Source organism: Equus przewalskii, chromosome 9, assembly GCF_037783145.1.
Source record: "Equus przewalskii isolate Varuska chromosome 9, EquPr2, whole genome shotgun sequence".
Taxonomy (NCBI): Eukaryota; Metazoa; Chordata; class Mammalia; order Perissodactyla; family Equidae; genus Equus; species Equus przewalskii.
The window spans coordinates 69,657,833-69,673,459 of NC_091839.1; the positions used below are offsets into that span (position 1 = coordinate 69,657,833).

The 15,627-nt window shown below is 39.7% G+C and overlaps 1 protein-coding gene across 9 annotated transcripts in view; it reads left to right on the forward strand.

The window, feature by feature from the left end:
- The window catches only part of PKIB (cAMP-dependent protein kinase inhibitor beta), a 98,907-nt gene that overhangs the window by 61,199 nt on the left and 22,081 nt on the right, over window positions 1-15,627 (forward strand). For 6 of the 9 annotated variants that reach the window (XM_070556924.1, XM_070556921.1, XM_070556919.1 and 3 more), the window contains one exon: window positions 975-1,044. The exons of the other annotated variants lie outside the window; for them this stretch is intronic. The gene's annotated coding sequence lies outside the window, so the exon portion shown is untranslated. The remainder of the gene's footprint in view (window positions 1-974; window positions 1,045-15,627) is intronic. 9 annotated transcript variants of the gene reach the window in all.

A 15,627-nucleotide genomic window follows, 5' to 3' on the forward strand; every position in this document is an offset into this window, starting at 1 on the left:
AAATGAAGGACAGGTAGCCTGGGGCCAACTCCTGGAGGGTACGATGCACCCTGTGAAGGGTTTGGGCTTGATCCTGTGGGTGATGGGAAGGCTGTGAAGGATTAATCATAGAATAATCATAAGCAGATTAACTTTGAAATAATTCCACTGACATCTGCGTAAAGAATAAAGTTGCAGAAAGCAAGAAAGAGTGTAAGAAAATAATTTGGGACGTGATGCAACTGTCCAAGAAGAGTGAATGGCAGTCTGAACTAAGGCAGTGGGAATGTGGTGGAGGGAATTTGCAAAGTGTCCTATTGCTCTGAGTGGCTGAGGAGAATACTGATGGTTCATACTCCTAATATTTTTCACCTTTCCTGTGTCAGGTGCTAAGCCCCAAGATACAGGGCCCATTCTGTCAACAGGAATTATATGTATGTAGTTTATCTTAGTTTCTAGGAGTGAAGTGGTTGGATTCCTTCCACACGGTCCCTATGTGTGTGCTGGGGATACTGGTACAATGTCTCAGGGAAGTTAAAAGATGCAGACCATTCTCTACAGTCATATTCTAAAAGCACAATAAGTTTCCACAACCTCCCAAAGGTGTCGTCATGATAAGTATTTTGTTACAGCCATTTTTCTCTGCCTCTTTGCTGTATTGGTTGGTCGTTTTTAGGTGATGAATTTCTCAACTTGACATTAATCCCTAAAAGCATTGATGAAGTAATTATCCACTGCATTTCGTAGGTGGCAGTCCTACGTACTAATACCTGTTGTTTGAAATGAAGCCTTTTTGACTTTTAATGGAAAATTTTTTTGTAGAATTAAAGGGTCTGCCTTTCCCAAGGAAGTCAGGAGAGTCATGGTGTTTACCAGTTTTAACTAAAAAAAAAAAAAAACCACACACACACAGACAAGATGATTAAAATGTGATAATCTATCTGGATGTTTTTACCTTTTCTGGCTTTCATGGTTTGTTTTCTTTTAATTTACAGGAAAGAAAGTTTATCAGAGTTTCTTCCTAAACCTGTCTTAGAAATAACAGCATATTTTAATCAGAGATTTGTAAGTATCCTTTTCTTCTTTATTTAGGAAATTAGATATTGATTTTATGGAAGAATTGGCTCCCTCAGTAAAACACTTGATAGCATATAGCTATAAAATCTGAGTTGGCATGCGAAATTTGAATGAGAGTAAAACACACACAGAAATCACCACTCAGAAATCAAAACAAAAAAATCAAAACCTCAGTCAAAAAATCTTTACCAAATCTAGCTACAGCTAGTGAATGTTTGATTTATTTTTTGGCAATTTCTCTTTCTTTGTGTTGTTTTCATTACTTTTTCCGTTTTGTGAAAATACCTGTATGTCCACATCTTTTAGAAAGTCTGAAACATCAGTGGGAAGGAAGAGGAAAAGGGTAGGGTGTGAACACAGAAAAGGGAAGAATTTGTTCTCTGTTAAAAGTTACGTGGCTTTGGACAACTTTGCATTTTCCATTAACATTTTTAGTGGATTTTTGAAAAATCAAAGCTGAGTCTTATAATAGCTAAGGTCCATTCAGTTTCACCATGTTTTTGAAATGCCTATTATTGTGCTATACCCCAAACTGGTCAACTCAAGAATGGAGAATCTGGGAGATCCTTCCTATTTCAACTTAGCAAGAGTTATTTTATTACAGGAATTGAGAAGAACCAGTGAGAAAAAAAATACTTTTTCCTAAAAAGATCTCTGTAGTAGTAGCATTTTGTATTTTGTTTGTTGAAAAACATTTCAAGTCTACTGTAGTCTTATTCCAGCACTAAAGCAAATAGTCGGCATATTGAGTTGCAGAGCATGGAGTCTAGGACCTGTGGTGTGAAGGAGATTAACGAAGCAGAGTCAGGTAACTTAAGGTCTGGAGCTGGGAGGGTTCCATGTTAGGTGTGTAAGACTTTGGGCAGCATGGAGCTGGGCTTCTCAACTGTATTTGTGTTTGAAGGTGTTGACGAGAAATGATGGCTGCCTTAGATCATTTTATGATAGCAGGAAATCTCTGAAACATTGTTGCTTAGTAGGTAATAGTCATTTTATCTTGGCTTGGTTATTATAATGACAGTAACATTTGCGTAGTAGCTAACAAAACCAACCAACAGAAACTGAGACATGTTGCTAACTTGCTTCATCAGATAAGATCTCAGCAAATTGTTTAATTAAAAGTTGTACTGAACTCTTACTTACACATTCTGTAGCAATATTGGCTGTTTCTTAGCTATATGGCATTAATTTTCAGTTCCAATGCATCAATCTATGAGTCTTGTGGTTTTGGGCAAGTTACCTGAACTCTAAATGAAATGATGAAACAATACAATATAGATGATAATGAAATAAACCTAGACTGCTATCAGAATTTCCTCTCTCTACTATATTGTTTCATAGACTTTGAGGTTTTGTCCACATAATGATGTCGTTTGTCAGCATATATAAGCTATTTTGTGGATGAAGTTGATGTTTATAAAATCAGTAAAAGAATTGTTAAAATCCGTATTGACCACATTCCCAGTATTTTTAACAAGCATCTTAGATAATTCACGTGAAAGTGATCTACAGATTACCCTTTGAGAAACACCTGTTTTCCTTTAAAAATGGTCCCCAAACTAGTTGATTATTAAAGTCTTGTGGGAGCTTTGTAAAAAAATACATATTCCTAAGGCTTCACCTTGGAGATTCTGATTTGGCAGATCTGGAGCAAGGCTTTGGATCTGGGATTTTCAAAAGGGTGCCATGCCGATTTTGATATTTGCAAACCACTGCTTTCCAGCCTCACTGTATCTCTGACTTTTTATTGATAAAGCTTTTGGCTCTGCTTGTCATATGTGGATAAGGGGATATCATTATCCAATTTCGTCTAGTCCAGATGAAGTTACAGGAATGAAAAGGATGAATTGGGATGTCTACATTGCATGCAGTAACCAGATTGACAGTCTCACCCTGGATTGCATAGCTGCTTTAAGTAAATCCAAGTGCCAGACCAACGAATTGCAGAATTCCTGATTGAGAAAGGACTGTTGGAGCCATCTCATTCAAACTTCTTATTTCATGGAGGAAGAAAGTGAGGGTCACACCTCGCCACTACACGATCAACTAACCCCTCTGTCCCTTTCTTGGATCTTTATCTTAGCCAGAGCTGTCCATGTCTTTTCTCAAGCTCCATATCTCTTCCTGGCAGAACCATCATCATTTAGTGCATCTTATTCTTGCATATTTTTTTTTCATGGTGTCCATTACATCACTTTAGTTGCCCTGATTTCAACACTATTCATTTCTGGAGTGCCATTAAGTTAAACAAATATTAACTACTACTCTGTCCCAAGAACGGTCTTGGGTGCCAGAGATGTGAAATGAATCCAGCATGGTCCTAGTTTCAGAAGAGCTCACAGTATCATGGGGAGGCCAACATGAAAACTGCTGCGGAGCACTTGAGAGAGAGCCACAGGAGACACGGCTACCACTTCTGAGGGAGTCAAAGAAGGTTTTGGTGAGGAAATTACATTGATCTGTTTTGGGTGCAGAAATCACAACCCACAGTATAGGTGGTGTAACATTTTGAAACCACATGAAGGGAATGTTTTTAAGGCTTAATGAAGAGAGCTGAGGCAATTGAAATTTATAAGGCAGGTGTCAGCACAATGGAGAGAAAGGGACACTGCAACATGTGGCAGGAGACCTATATGACCACAGGCAAGCCAGTCAGACTCTCAGTTGATAATGAAATTCATGTTATTGGCATCCTACATACTGGGATAGTCAGATGGAGGAAAAGTGCATCCCAGAAGAAGTGCTGTCTGAGCTGAGGCCTCAGTTTTGAGTAGTTGTTGACCGGTGAAGAGAAGCTTTGGAAGGAGAGCGCTCCAGCAAGGAGGAAATGCGTCTGTCCATTGGCCTGGATCTCGAGGTGAAGAGAGTACTGAAGGAGGAGCAGTTTCTTTCAACTGCTGGACCGGGGTCGGGGGAAGGAGTGGCAAGAGGTGAGCCTGGGAAGTGAGCAGAGTGTAGATCATGTAGTGTGGTGTTGGGCCAAGGAACTGGGTGAATTTTTCCTTGAATAAGGGGAATGACTGAGGAGCTGATAGTGAGATTTGCTTGGCTGATGTGAAGAATGGACTAGAGGGCAACAAAACTGAGCAGGATAATATGTGAAGAGAATAATCTAGAGAGGCTGCAGACCTTAACTAGGGCGGTAAAGGAGGGTGAGAAGAGCAGTCAGTCCATCACCTGAAGAGCTATTTGGAGCATAGCTTCTACGACTTGATGATCATGGAGGATGAGGGAAAAGGATGCCTCCTGGGCTTCTGACTTGTGCAACTGGGTGGATTATGGTGCTGTTCCTTGAGAAAGAAAACCCAGGAGGAGGAACAGGCTTCAAAAGGAAGACGAAGATCTCTAACGTAGGGAATGAGACCAGCTGATCTGTCCTGGGGCTCTTCAATATTAACTGGCCTTCCACATGCTGAGAATATCACACATGTTGTCACACTTAATCTTCTCAGCTGTGGGAGGTATTATTATGTGCACTCAAAAGATGCGGAAGCTGAGGCTCAGAGAGCCTAATGCCTTGCATAAGGTCCATTAGCTATTAAGTAGTGGAGCCAAAAGTTCAGACCAGAGTGCTCAGGCAAGGTGTATTTCGTTCTAAAGCACACGTACCTTCTGTTGTATCACTTTGCTTTCCTTTTAGCTCTGACACATATAATCCTGTGAAAATAGGTCACTTATAGACCGAAAATAACTTTAGACTTTGTGGATTGTTAAATTGAAGGTATAAACTCTACCTTCGAATTTATCATCACCTCTCACTTGGAATACTGCAGTTGCCTCCAGACTCATCTCTTGAATCTACTCTTCTTCTTTCCCAATCTTTTCCATTTGCTGCAGCCAAAGTGATCTTTCCAAAGTTCAATTTTGATTTTCACGCTACAGCTTAAAAACCTTCAATGACTTCCCATCGCTGTTAGGATAGACCACATCCTTAACACGCCTCAATGATGTGGCCCCTGCTAACTGATCCACTTCATCTTGTGCCAGTTTCAACCTTCTTCTCTGTACCCTGGCCACACTAGCCTTCCTTCAGTTCCTAAACTGTGCTTTGCTCTTCTCTTCTGCATAAAATCCTCTTTTTCTACCTCTATACCAGCTAGCCCCTTTTCTTCCTTCATATCTCAGCTCCTATTGTCAATGAGTCAGGTTCTGATACACTCACATAACACCTTGTAGTGTTTCATCTAAGACTCACCACACTTTGTATTCTTACAAGGATTTCTGTTGATTATTTTTTCTTACCCATTAGAATCCATGAGAGCAGTTGTATAACTGTTTTGCCAGGCACATAATTGGCACTGAAAAGATATTTTCCAGCTGAATTAATAAATTTATAATTGAATGAAAGTGATTCTGGGTTAACTAACTTATATTTGATTATTTTGTATATTACTGTTTAGAATTGAAAAAAGAACATTTTCTTTTAATCTCACAAAATAAACTGAGTTTCAGTCACATACCATATTGTTTCTTTTAATACCTCAATGATATAGTATTTCCCCTGGTATTGTATTGTAATTGATTTTCCCTTTCTGAAGTCAATTTTATTTTGCTCAATAAATGACACTAATTCCAACAGCATAGGGGTAATTACCAAATTGACATTTTTTTGGATTAAACCAATTAAACCAAAGCAATTAAAACTTGGGAATGACAACCATAAAAAAACAGTATGTCATTATTCAGTGTACCAATGAAGGATGGAAATGTGTTATAATTTGTTTTTAAATCTCACGTCTTTATTGCACTTGCTAATTAAGTGAGACTTTTCCATCCCAGCCTCGCTGAAAATAATTTAGAATTTTCAGGAGTGATATTTTATGTTTTTCCCTCTAGAATGATTCTGTGCCATGTGCCTATTGTAGTCTGACAAGTGAGACTTGGAAAAGGCCCAGAGAAGGATGCCACTAATGTGTCAGCCTATAGCCCTCATGCGGAGGTGGGCTGTGAGTGCTCAATATTGGCTCCCAGGATTCTGGACTAAACAAATGATTGGACTGTGGGATAGAATCTAGCATAAAAGGTTTTTCCATTCTATTCTCCAGATATATTGCTGAAACCCCCTGGAATTGTTTACTGAACATTGACCATCATAGTTACATAGTCTTTCAGTCTCAAAGAGCTAACTGAAGGGATTAGATTAGGTGAGTGCTAAACAATTTTCTTTTAGCTTGAATAGTCCATAATTATACACGGAAGAAGGAAGGAATTAAAATTAGGTGGAGGAAGGCTCACATGTTAGAGATTAGACTTACAGTTGTTACAGGAGACAGGGTGCTGGCCACTAGGGCCATGATTTATGATCTAGTCCAGCGTTTGCCAACCTGGGGATCTTGGTCTCCTAGGATTCTGTAGAATTATTAGAGGGGTCCACAAAGTTATATATCTGTGTCCAAATAAATACTGTCACATACTATATATACTACCATTTTCAAATATATACAGATTATTACTATAAAAATAAGAATTAATTTCTTTGAAATATTTATTTCATAGTACCTTTTCATCCATTATATATTTTCTCAATCAACAGATATCTAAAGACTGTAGGTTCTCCAACCTTGAGGGATCATCTTGCCATTAAACCTCAATAAACACAGTTGTAGCTCCCATACTACAGAGTATACAATCTTTTTGTTTTCCCCACACCTAGTATTTCTGAGAATCCTGATTCTGTGAATCTGTTCTGCATGCTATCTGCCACTTTCTCTGGTCTGGTGCTCTGGTCTCTCTGATCCCCAGTTCCTGCTGTCTCCTAAAGATTTTGGTGCTGCTACAGTGCTCTCTAGTCCACATCACCTTAGGATTGTCCTCAGCATCCTCCCTTTGTTTCCCAATACAGAGATGTCACTTAGATGGTTGCAGTGCATAGTAAACTTTACCGGAATTATAGTGCAGAAATGGGAAATTTAGAATTGGATATTTGACATCATTACTACTAGAGTCCATTATGCCTGTTCACAGGGGTCCCCCACTATTTGGCTCTCTCCTTGGTGTCCAGCCTGTCACTTTGATTCAGGTGTCTACACACCTTCTATAGGCAAAGCCTGCTTCAGTCTTGTCTTGCCTCCTTGAAATCTAGGCTAGAATCTCTCCCTGCACATGATAAATCAGTACATGTTGTGATTGTTATATTCTGGCAGATCTGCAATTCAGTCCTCAATGGATATAACTTTCAAATCGCAACAATGAGTAACTTTTATTGTCTGAATTTCATCTTTCCAAAGTGCGATTCTCATTTAACCAAGCCTCTTTCCCTCCAACAATCTACTCCCAAGCAAGAGAGTTTGCCAATCAAAGGAGTGGGTGATTTTTTTCATAAAGCCCTAGAAGAACACAAATTGACTTCTAAGCAAGACTCAAGGTCAAGATATGGACATGTCTTTCCCTAATAGACTTTGCAGTCAGAAACCCTCCCCTAAGCACATGAAACCCTGGTCGTCATAGAGAGGGGTAGCAGAAGATCTACCTTCCTCTCCCAGCCCCTCCCCACCCCTCCTACCCCCCCCCCTCCCCATCCCTGCCCAGAGGCTGGCCCTTTTTCCTTTACGAATTACACTCATTATGTCCACAGGGGGTCTGATGTTAAAAAGTGATTTTATCCTTGAAAACATTAGAAACTACCATTATTGTGGGATAAGTACTGTTTCAGATGTCCAGTAACATGATGTCTAAACTTTATTCTGAAATCAACCAGATCTCTGTCCTGTCAGTAATCTGATTGCCTTTTCCTTATCTCTGAAGTCAGGGTTACTTTGTTTGTTTGTTTACTTTTTGTTTATTAATTTGCTGATGACTAAAGTGTCTTCTAGCTCCACAATTCTCATATATCTCCAAGTTACTTATGGATTGTCAGTTGTTTTGTTTTTCTCTTAACCGTCTATGATAGCATTGATTAGTTTGACTTTGCATCAATTCCATTGAATTGTAAAATAAGAAAAAGAAACTGGATTAGGTACGCAGTGGTCAAGGTCAGACAGACATTTGAGTCTCTTGTGCAAAATCTTACATCTCAATATTCAAAATTAGCCCATTGAGATATTTCTACATATTTTTAACTTTAGAAAACACACTTATTAATCTTCACCCAGCTACTGAACTTCACGGGTCATTAAAAATGTGTTATGAAAAGTTAGTCACTTGCTCCCAGTTATAGATGGTGATAGACTTAGGAGCTGAATCATATGTTTCCATCACTACTCTTAATTTAAAAAAAATGAGAGTCGCCACTAAAAAAAAAGGGAGAGATTTTGCCAGAGTGCAGATACAAAAAAGCTGCAGTTTTAAAAAGACTAAAAATTCTATTTACAGTTATAATTAATACTATGTATATGAGAAATAGAGATGAGAATGACAACATATGTTTCCCAGATAAAGCTGAAGGCAAGTCATAGAAAGGGTTAAAAGAAAGAGAAGATTCTTAGGCTCAAAAGAGTTTACCCCATGCATTAATACAGCAGCAAAATGGCCACTCTACTTGACCTCAGTTGAACAAATGCCTCTGAAAAAAAATTTACTCAGTAAAAATATGCTGCTATGACTGGGCTAGCTTATGTTAAAAACACATCAAAGAATCATGAGGTTTCAAACTACAGAAAGACTGCTGATTTAGAATTCACTGGGAAACAGGTTTTGAATTTTAATCAATTATTCAAGGCAATTGAACAATGCTTTAAAATATAAAGAGTATTCAAGTTAACAGAAGATAGGCAACTCTACTTTCTCTCCCTGCTCCACAGAGGGTTTGCTGGGGAAAGCAACACACACAAGTAGGTAAAAAAAAGAACATTTATATTGTTTTTCATTATTTCTACGTCTGCATTAGAGGCTTCTGAAAATGCCAGAATGCTCCTCTCTCAGTCCCCTGTGATGTATGATTATTGTCTGTGTCCTGGAGACTCCAGCACGCAAGGCTTCGAAGTTTTTGGAAACCTCAGTGTTCCAGGATGGACTGTATAGCTGGGAACTTATGAATCAACTCCTCTGAAACTAAAAGACCCAGAGACAACCAGAGCACTCTTCATTCAAGTGAAACAAGAGCTAGCACATACACACTAATTCGATTTTTCTTTAAACTCACAATTTTTAGTGCAAGCAAAATATATTTTTTGTAAATTTTATCCATCCAGCTCAGAACACTCCAAGTTTTGAGGTTGCTACAGTGAAGGCACCTAAATCCATAGGTCTTAAAAGTAAAGTAAATTGGTTTTAAATGCCTATAAGTGAAGTAGAATATGTTTTAGTCACTACTTTCCTCTTTAGTTCCTGGTTATTTGGGAAATTTAGGTGGGCTGGATTTCAGCAGACTTGTGTGTAAGGTAAGAGGAATCAAAGAGGCCACAGCTGAAAGCTACTTAATTACTAGAAAGAAACTGTCAAAATTGAGGTTCTCCCGCCTACACTGCAAAGGAAAAATACAGGGAGACTTTAGTCATTGAGGGAACATTACACGGCAGGGACGAGGAAGGGACGAGGCTCAAAGAGGTTAAGGAATCTGCCCCATATTACACAATTGATGATGCTGGGAACACAGGTTTGACTCCATAACCCCTACCAGCCTTAAGAATGGGCAGAAGACAAAATGCTGACAATTCAGGAAAATCCTCCGTCTTTCCCAAATAACACCCCTTTTCTATTAACTAATTTGTGGAAATGCTGCCATTAATGATTTGCTTCTTTGGTCTGAGTTTGTCTGGAATTCTCCTTGTAGAGAAGAACACATAGAGGATACCCCTGTGAATGAATTAGGTACATATTTTCCAAGAACTGGTTTGGCTAGGATGAAGAGGAAGAGGCCATTGGAAGATCCGGGGCCCCAGCGGAGGCTGGGAGGGAACGAGAGGAGGTTGATGAAGGAAGACGGTGAAGGGCGCAAAGCAATTAGTCTGGGATTCAGCTGTTGGCCGGAGCCTGGACATAGTGCTGTAGTGAAATTGTGCCCTACCATGTATTCCAAAGTGATGATGCAGGCTTTTCTCCCTTCCTTTTCTGCCTTCATATATTCTTTCTCAGTATTTGTCCTATTACCAACAGCTGTTTTACATTGATTACGTTTCAAAAGATTGCTTTTGAATTTTTTATTCGGAAGATGAACATCTATAAATGACACCCCCCAAATACTAGTTGAATTAAATGAGATCTTCAATCAGCCTTTTTCTTAGTCCATTTTCTTACAATGTTTTTGAGATATACCCAGAGAGATCTTAGTTGACATCATCCTCGGTGTTCTGGCCCCTCAGGCTGACTCTCCAGCCTAAATAAGCTTTGGTGAGCAATTTCTTCTGTTATTTTCAATGTATCTGTGCTTCCTTTCCTTTCCACCTGCCCCTGCTGGTGAGGATCTTTGAGAAATGTCTGTAATTATACTAATTTGCAGATTATTACAAATGGAGTCAGCTTTATAGTATTTTCTTTAGTTATTTTAATTATGATGGATGTGGGGGAATTTTTCCAACTAAAATTCTTCAGCATCCTTAATCAAATGTCAAAAGATAACAGTGAAAAATCTGGTGTGAACTGGTCAGAGTGGCAGGATGACGTGAAAGGTCTTTCTTGGTTCAGACATAGTGCTGACCTAGGAATAAATGCAGTAATGCTTAAAATGCCAACAGAGCTCTTTTATCAATTTCAATAACATAAGCTTCCTGTCTACACAGACAAGATCTGCAAATGATGTAGATTTCACACTGTCAGATCAATGTGAAGTTCATTTGGAAAGTGCTCATTGCACATCTACTATCCACTGTCCACACCTAGAATCTACTTGTTCTTGCCTCCCAGGAGGTATGGCCTTCTGGGGGTAAAACAAGTCATTCTCATAGAATGTTGAGTGAACAACATATTAAACTGGGTTAGTGGCGGGCGTCAGAGTTGGTTATTAGAGTGAAAGGTGAAAGAGCGCAGGGGACGACTGATGTAGCCAAGGTCATCAGTATGTGTCCTGATAGAGCAGGCATGGACAAAGTTAATTTTGTGATTTATTTAATTTCTCATTTGCTACAAGGAAAGTTTTAATAAGGTCTGCAAGTGGACGACTAGGTTCCCAAGGCTGTGTGTACACATTGGTATGCTTTGCTAAAACTATTGGTAAACAGTCAATTCTTTTGAGTGATACATGCTATAGACCCTGAAGCAACATAATTTATGGATTTATGGGTTTTTTTCAGTGTATTATTAGAGAAAGGTGGAGGAGAATCTGACCTAACTTTCAATTCAGTTATTCCCAAACTTGTGTGACAACAAGAATCTTCTTGGGTGCTTGTAATGTACGGTGTCAAACATACTGTCAGAGGCTCTAGGGAAGACCCTGGGAATCTGCATTGTTAACAGACTTCCCAGGCGAGCCTTCGGAGCAGGCATGTTTGGGAAATGCTGCTCTGGTTCATCTGGCGTAAGATTACTTTCAGGTAAATAGGCTTTTTGCCCACCCTTGCGTGCTCTCTTGCTCTATCTACTGCTCTCCTCACCCCCATCAAGACATTAAAAAAAATCTTACGAAGAGTTAATTTGCTTCAGATTCACTCCGTGAGTCTCCAGGCTGGCATAAATGAGATACAATTTTCCCAGAGACCTCATTTCTTTGTCTTCTCCTTTCCACAATTTAATCAAGTGTTGAGGTGCAAAATCTGGTTCTTCTCTGTGGCGAGGCTCCTAAGACAGAAGAGGAATTAATTTACACTGCCTGTTGTCAGGATGTAATATGATTATGTTGGCAAAGCTATAAAAAGAAAATATCCAAAGCTTATAAAAAAGAATTCGAAAGAGGTCACTGTTAGAGCAGATGGATGAAGCAGAGTGCCTGATCATCTAGCAGCTACTGAGACTCGGTCGAAGGTGTGGTGAGCTAGGGCAGCTTGGAAAAGGTCACAAATCATAATTGTATCTTTCAAGGGGAATGCATATTTATTTGTCTTACCATATAAAAATGACTACAAGGTCTGGCAAATACAGTGCAGGCAACTGTCAGTTTCCTCCAGGGATTCTGATAGTGGGTTTCCTTTGAGGCATTCTTTGGGGCCCCTCTCCTCTTAATTGGAAGATGTCCTCCCATAAAATGCCAACTTATTTTCATATTTTAATCAAAAACTACAAAGATAAAGTGCAGCAAAACAAAAGTCTAAAATCAAACAAAGAAAAGTCTTAGAATCTTTCAACAAAAGTTTCTATCAATCCCTTACTATTTTCAATGAATTCTGCTAATTGTTGTGACATGGAAGATAAGTTGGAAGGTAAAACTGACACACCTGAAAATAACAATAATTAAATTATACATAAGATTATACCACCAGCAATAGGCACTTGCTTCCATTTTATTCTGTGAAAGAATTTTAAGGTATCTGAATGTGTGTGTTCGTAGATATATAATTATACTATATACGTGTATTGTGTAACAGTTAGTGAAAATTACCAAGACAATAAAAAAGTAATTTTTGTTCAAAGTTGTGCATATTATTTCAATCATAAGATTTTCATTTTTAAGATTCAAAATTGAGTTAAAGTTTCATATCAGATGAATTGCTTGAGCAATGCTTTGAGTTTGGTTCAACACTGGAGAATATGTGGTTCAAAGAAAGAAACTGTTCCTTATGAAATAATTCATGCATATGGTAAATGGTATAGTAGGTGAGTTTTAGGTAGCTTCTGGGTCCTTAACTTTATAATTCTTGGTATTTCTATGCTATTATAATCTCTTCTAAATATATAAGGGTCTATGACTCTAGAAGGGAGGCAGCATAATGAAATGACTAAAAGCCTATGTTTTGTAATCACATATAATAAGGCTTAAATCCTAATTTAAAGCAAGTTCCTGGTATCTGAAAGATTCAATTCAAGTTGTCTCATTTGAGTTATGGAGATAACCCCACCTCTCCATCTCTGACATTTGTGGTAAGGATTAAGTAAAATAATGTATATAAAGCAATGTACTACCTCGCTAAGTAAGGGCTCAATTAAGAATACCTGTTTTAAAGTGTATAGCTGATAATTATTTTAATTATCAACTAAGATTTCTTTACTCCTTTACACTTCCTTTAATGCTTTCTGTGGACACTGTTTCCCAAAGAATGGTACACATAATCTAGAACAAGAGTTCACTGAAGTTTCTGATTTGTGGTGAACAGAGCCATAGTCTTGAAAGTCAAAGTTGTCTCTGGAAATACCTGACATTATGAGAGAAAAGATGTTTTGATCTGAGACTGGAGAACTGAGACCAAACCTTAGAATGGGAAGGAAGTATATGACGACATAAGAGTTTTTGTGTTTCTGGGAAGAGAATTGAATCATTGGCTGTGGTGGGAGAAGAATGAAAGATATCATGAGGCCCCAGACATTGTCTGAGTCTCTGGGAAGGTGCCCAGGACCCCAGCTCACTGAGTTGAGCTGGAGGGGGATTAAGCATTAGAAATTTGAATGAGGTAGGCAATCCAAGTATAGAGAGGACTATGCTTTCGTTTTCAGGGAATCTGAGCATCTTAAAGAAGCTCTACGTCTAGTATAACCCTAGAAAGGAAGCAATGGACACCTCATGGAGTCCCCAGACCCTCAGAGGGGTGCAGGAGAGAGACTGAGATGACCTCCAGAAGGGCACAGAATGGTTTAAATAGACCATGAACCCTAAATATCCTAAGGTTGGAACAAAGTCAGTGCAGATGCATATACCTCCTCCTGAGGTTATGGTTATATTGAGACAACAACAGTGGATCCCAGTGCACAATGACAAAACAGGGCATGTTGCAACTCAGTGAAGGTCAGCATGGACACAGGACATATGTGAACCTGATGCTTTGTCCTCTCTATACTTAAGGCTCAATTTCAAGAGAGAAAGGAAAGTGGTAATTGTGATAGGGCATTTTAATCACCCGCCTTTCAACCCATTGGTGAAGGAGGGAGTCCCACCATGGAGATGGCTAAACACACGACACCTGACCCTGGACAGGTGTGATCAGATGAGATCAACAGCAGTTTATACCCACAACCTTGAGGAGGAGGACACCATGCAGGGCCACACAGGGGATGCACTTGGGAACAGAGTGACAACCAGGGCTGAGGGAGGCAGGCTTTGTAGTGTTAAGAGGATGACGTGCCTTTTGGTTGCTGTGGGAAGACATGATTGGTTTGTTTGAATAATTTTGCAGGCAGGCAGGGAACTGAAACCTACTACTCAGAGATGAGCAGGAATCATGTCTGGTGCCTTTGATAAGGAGGGTTGTTTGGTGAAGGGACCTTATTCGTGGGAGCAGAGTAGGGAGGGGAGCTTGGGTTAAGCCATTCGAGGCCTTATTTTATCAAATGTCAAGGCAGCACATCCTACCAATCCTTAATTTTTAGCCTTATGGCACAATTGACCCCTTGATGCCTTGACATCGATTTAAATCTTGATGATGACAGAGACTTTTAGGGAGCAAAGAAAGCATCTGACTAGGAGGGAGACGGCTACATGGTGAGGTTGTCATCAAAAATATGAACTTCAGAGGTGTCACCATTTATAGACAATAAAGGCAATTGAAAGGTCTCTGTGGCATGGGTGTAGGGAGTGGGTATCCCCAAGGGGTTGGGGTGAATTTTCCATTTTGTGGCTTAAATGGAGTCCCTAAATAAGCCTCAATTATACTGGCTGCCTGGAGCTGGCTGCCTGTGTCCTATAGGGGAGGTGGGAGTTTAAGTGAATGCTTTCTTCAAGAGCCCAGCACTGTATATTCTGAGAAGTAAAATGAGTGGTTTGGTCACTATGAGTAGATTGTAGAACTCTGAAAGGGTTAAGGAGTATCCTGGTGAGGCCTTGTATCATGGCCTTGGTATATGTAGAGAAATATATTACCTTGATTTATATGTTTTGTATCTATGAAGCAAGAGATTCCCAAAGTTCTTACCCAAAAGGGGGCAACTCTTAAGTAATGGTCTAAGAATCTGTGTAAATGTACAGATGGGGCTGATTGTCAGTTGTCTGCAGTGTATCAATTATGCTGACCCTTGAGTTCTCTCTTTTATGAGGGACATTCTGGTTAAGGGATGAAACGCAGCAGTTCTCCACTGAAAGCCATCACTTACGATGGTGATGATATCGTTAGTAAAGTATATGAACTCCTATTGCCGTTCATTCAGTTGATCCCAAGGGGCTCCTTAGGTAATCAGGGGCTCTGGGAGAGGGATGACCTCTTCCAGCACTGTGGCGTCTGTCAAGGGACTGAGGACAGGGGAAGCCACTCCCTCCTACAGGTGGAACATGCCCACGTTTGATTCCATCCTATAGCAAGGAGGCTTCAGGAGCTATGCCAAGCTCTTGCAGTGCTGCTTCAATAACTCAAAGCATAGTAGATAGCTGGGTACAGAGGGTCACAGTCTCAAGGTTTGTGAAAGCCTCCATTTCCAGAAGAGCCCGGTCTGTAGCCAGTAATTGCCACTCTAAGGCTGTATACCACAAGGCCAAAAAAGCAATTTCTTGCGTCAGAGCCCATGGGCAACTTATGACCATCAGAGGTGGTCCGGAGACTCCAGGAACCCTGAGAGAAGGTGCTGAAACCTCTACAGTGAAGAGGTGTCTGAGGGCACGAACTGAAGTTCTTGTTGATTTCA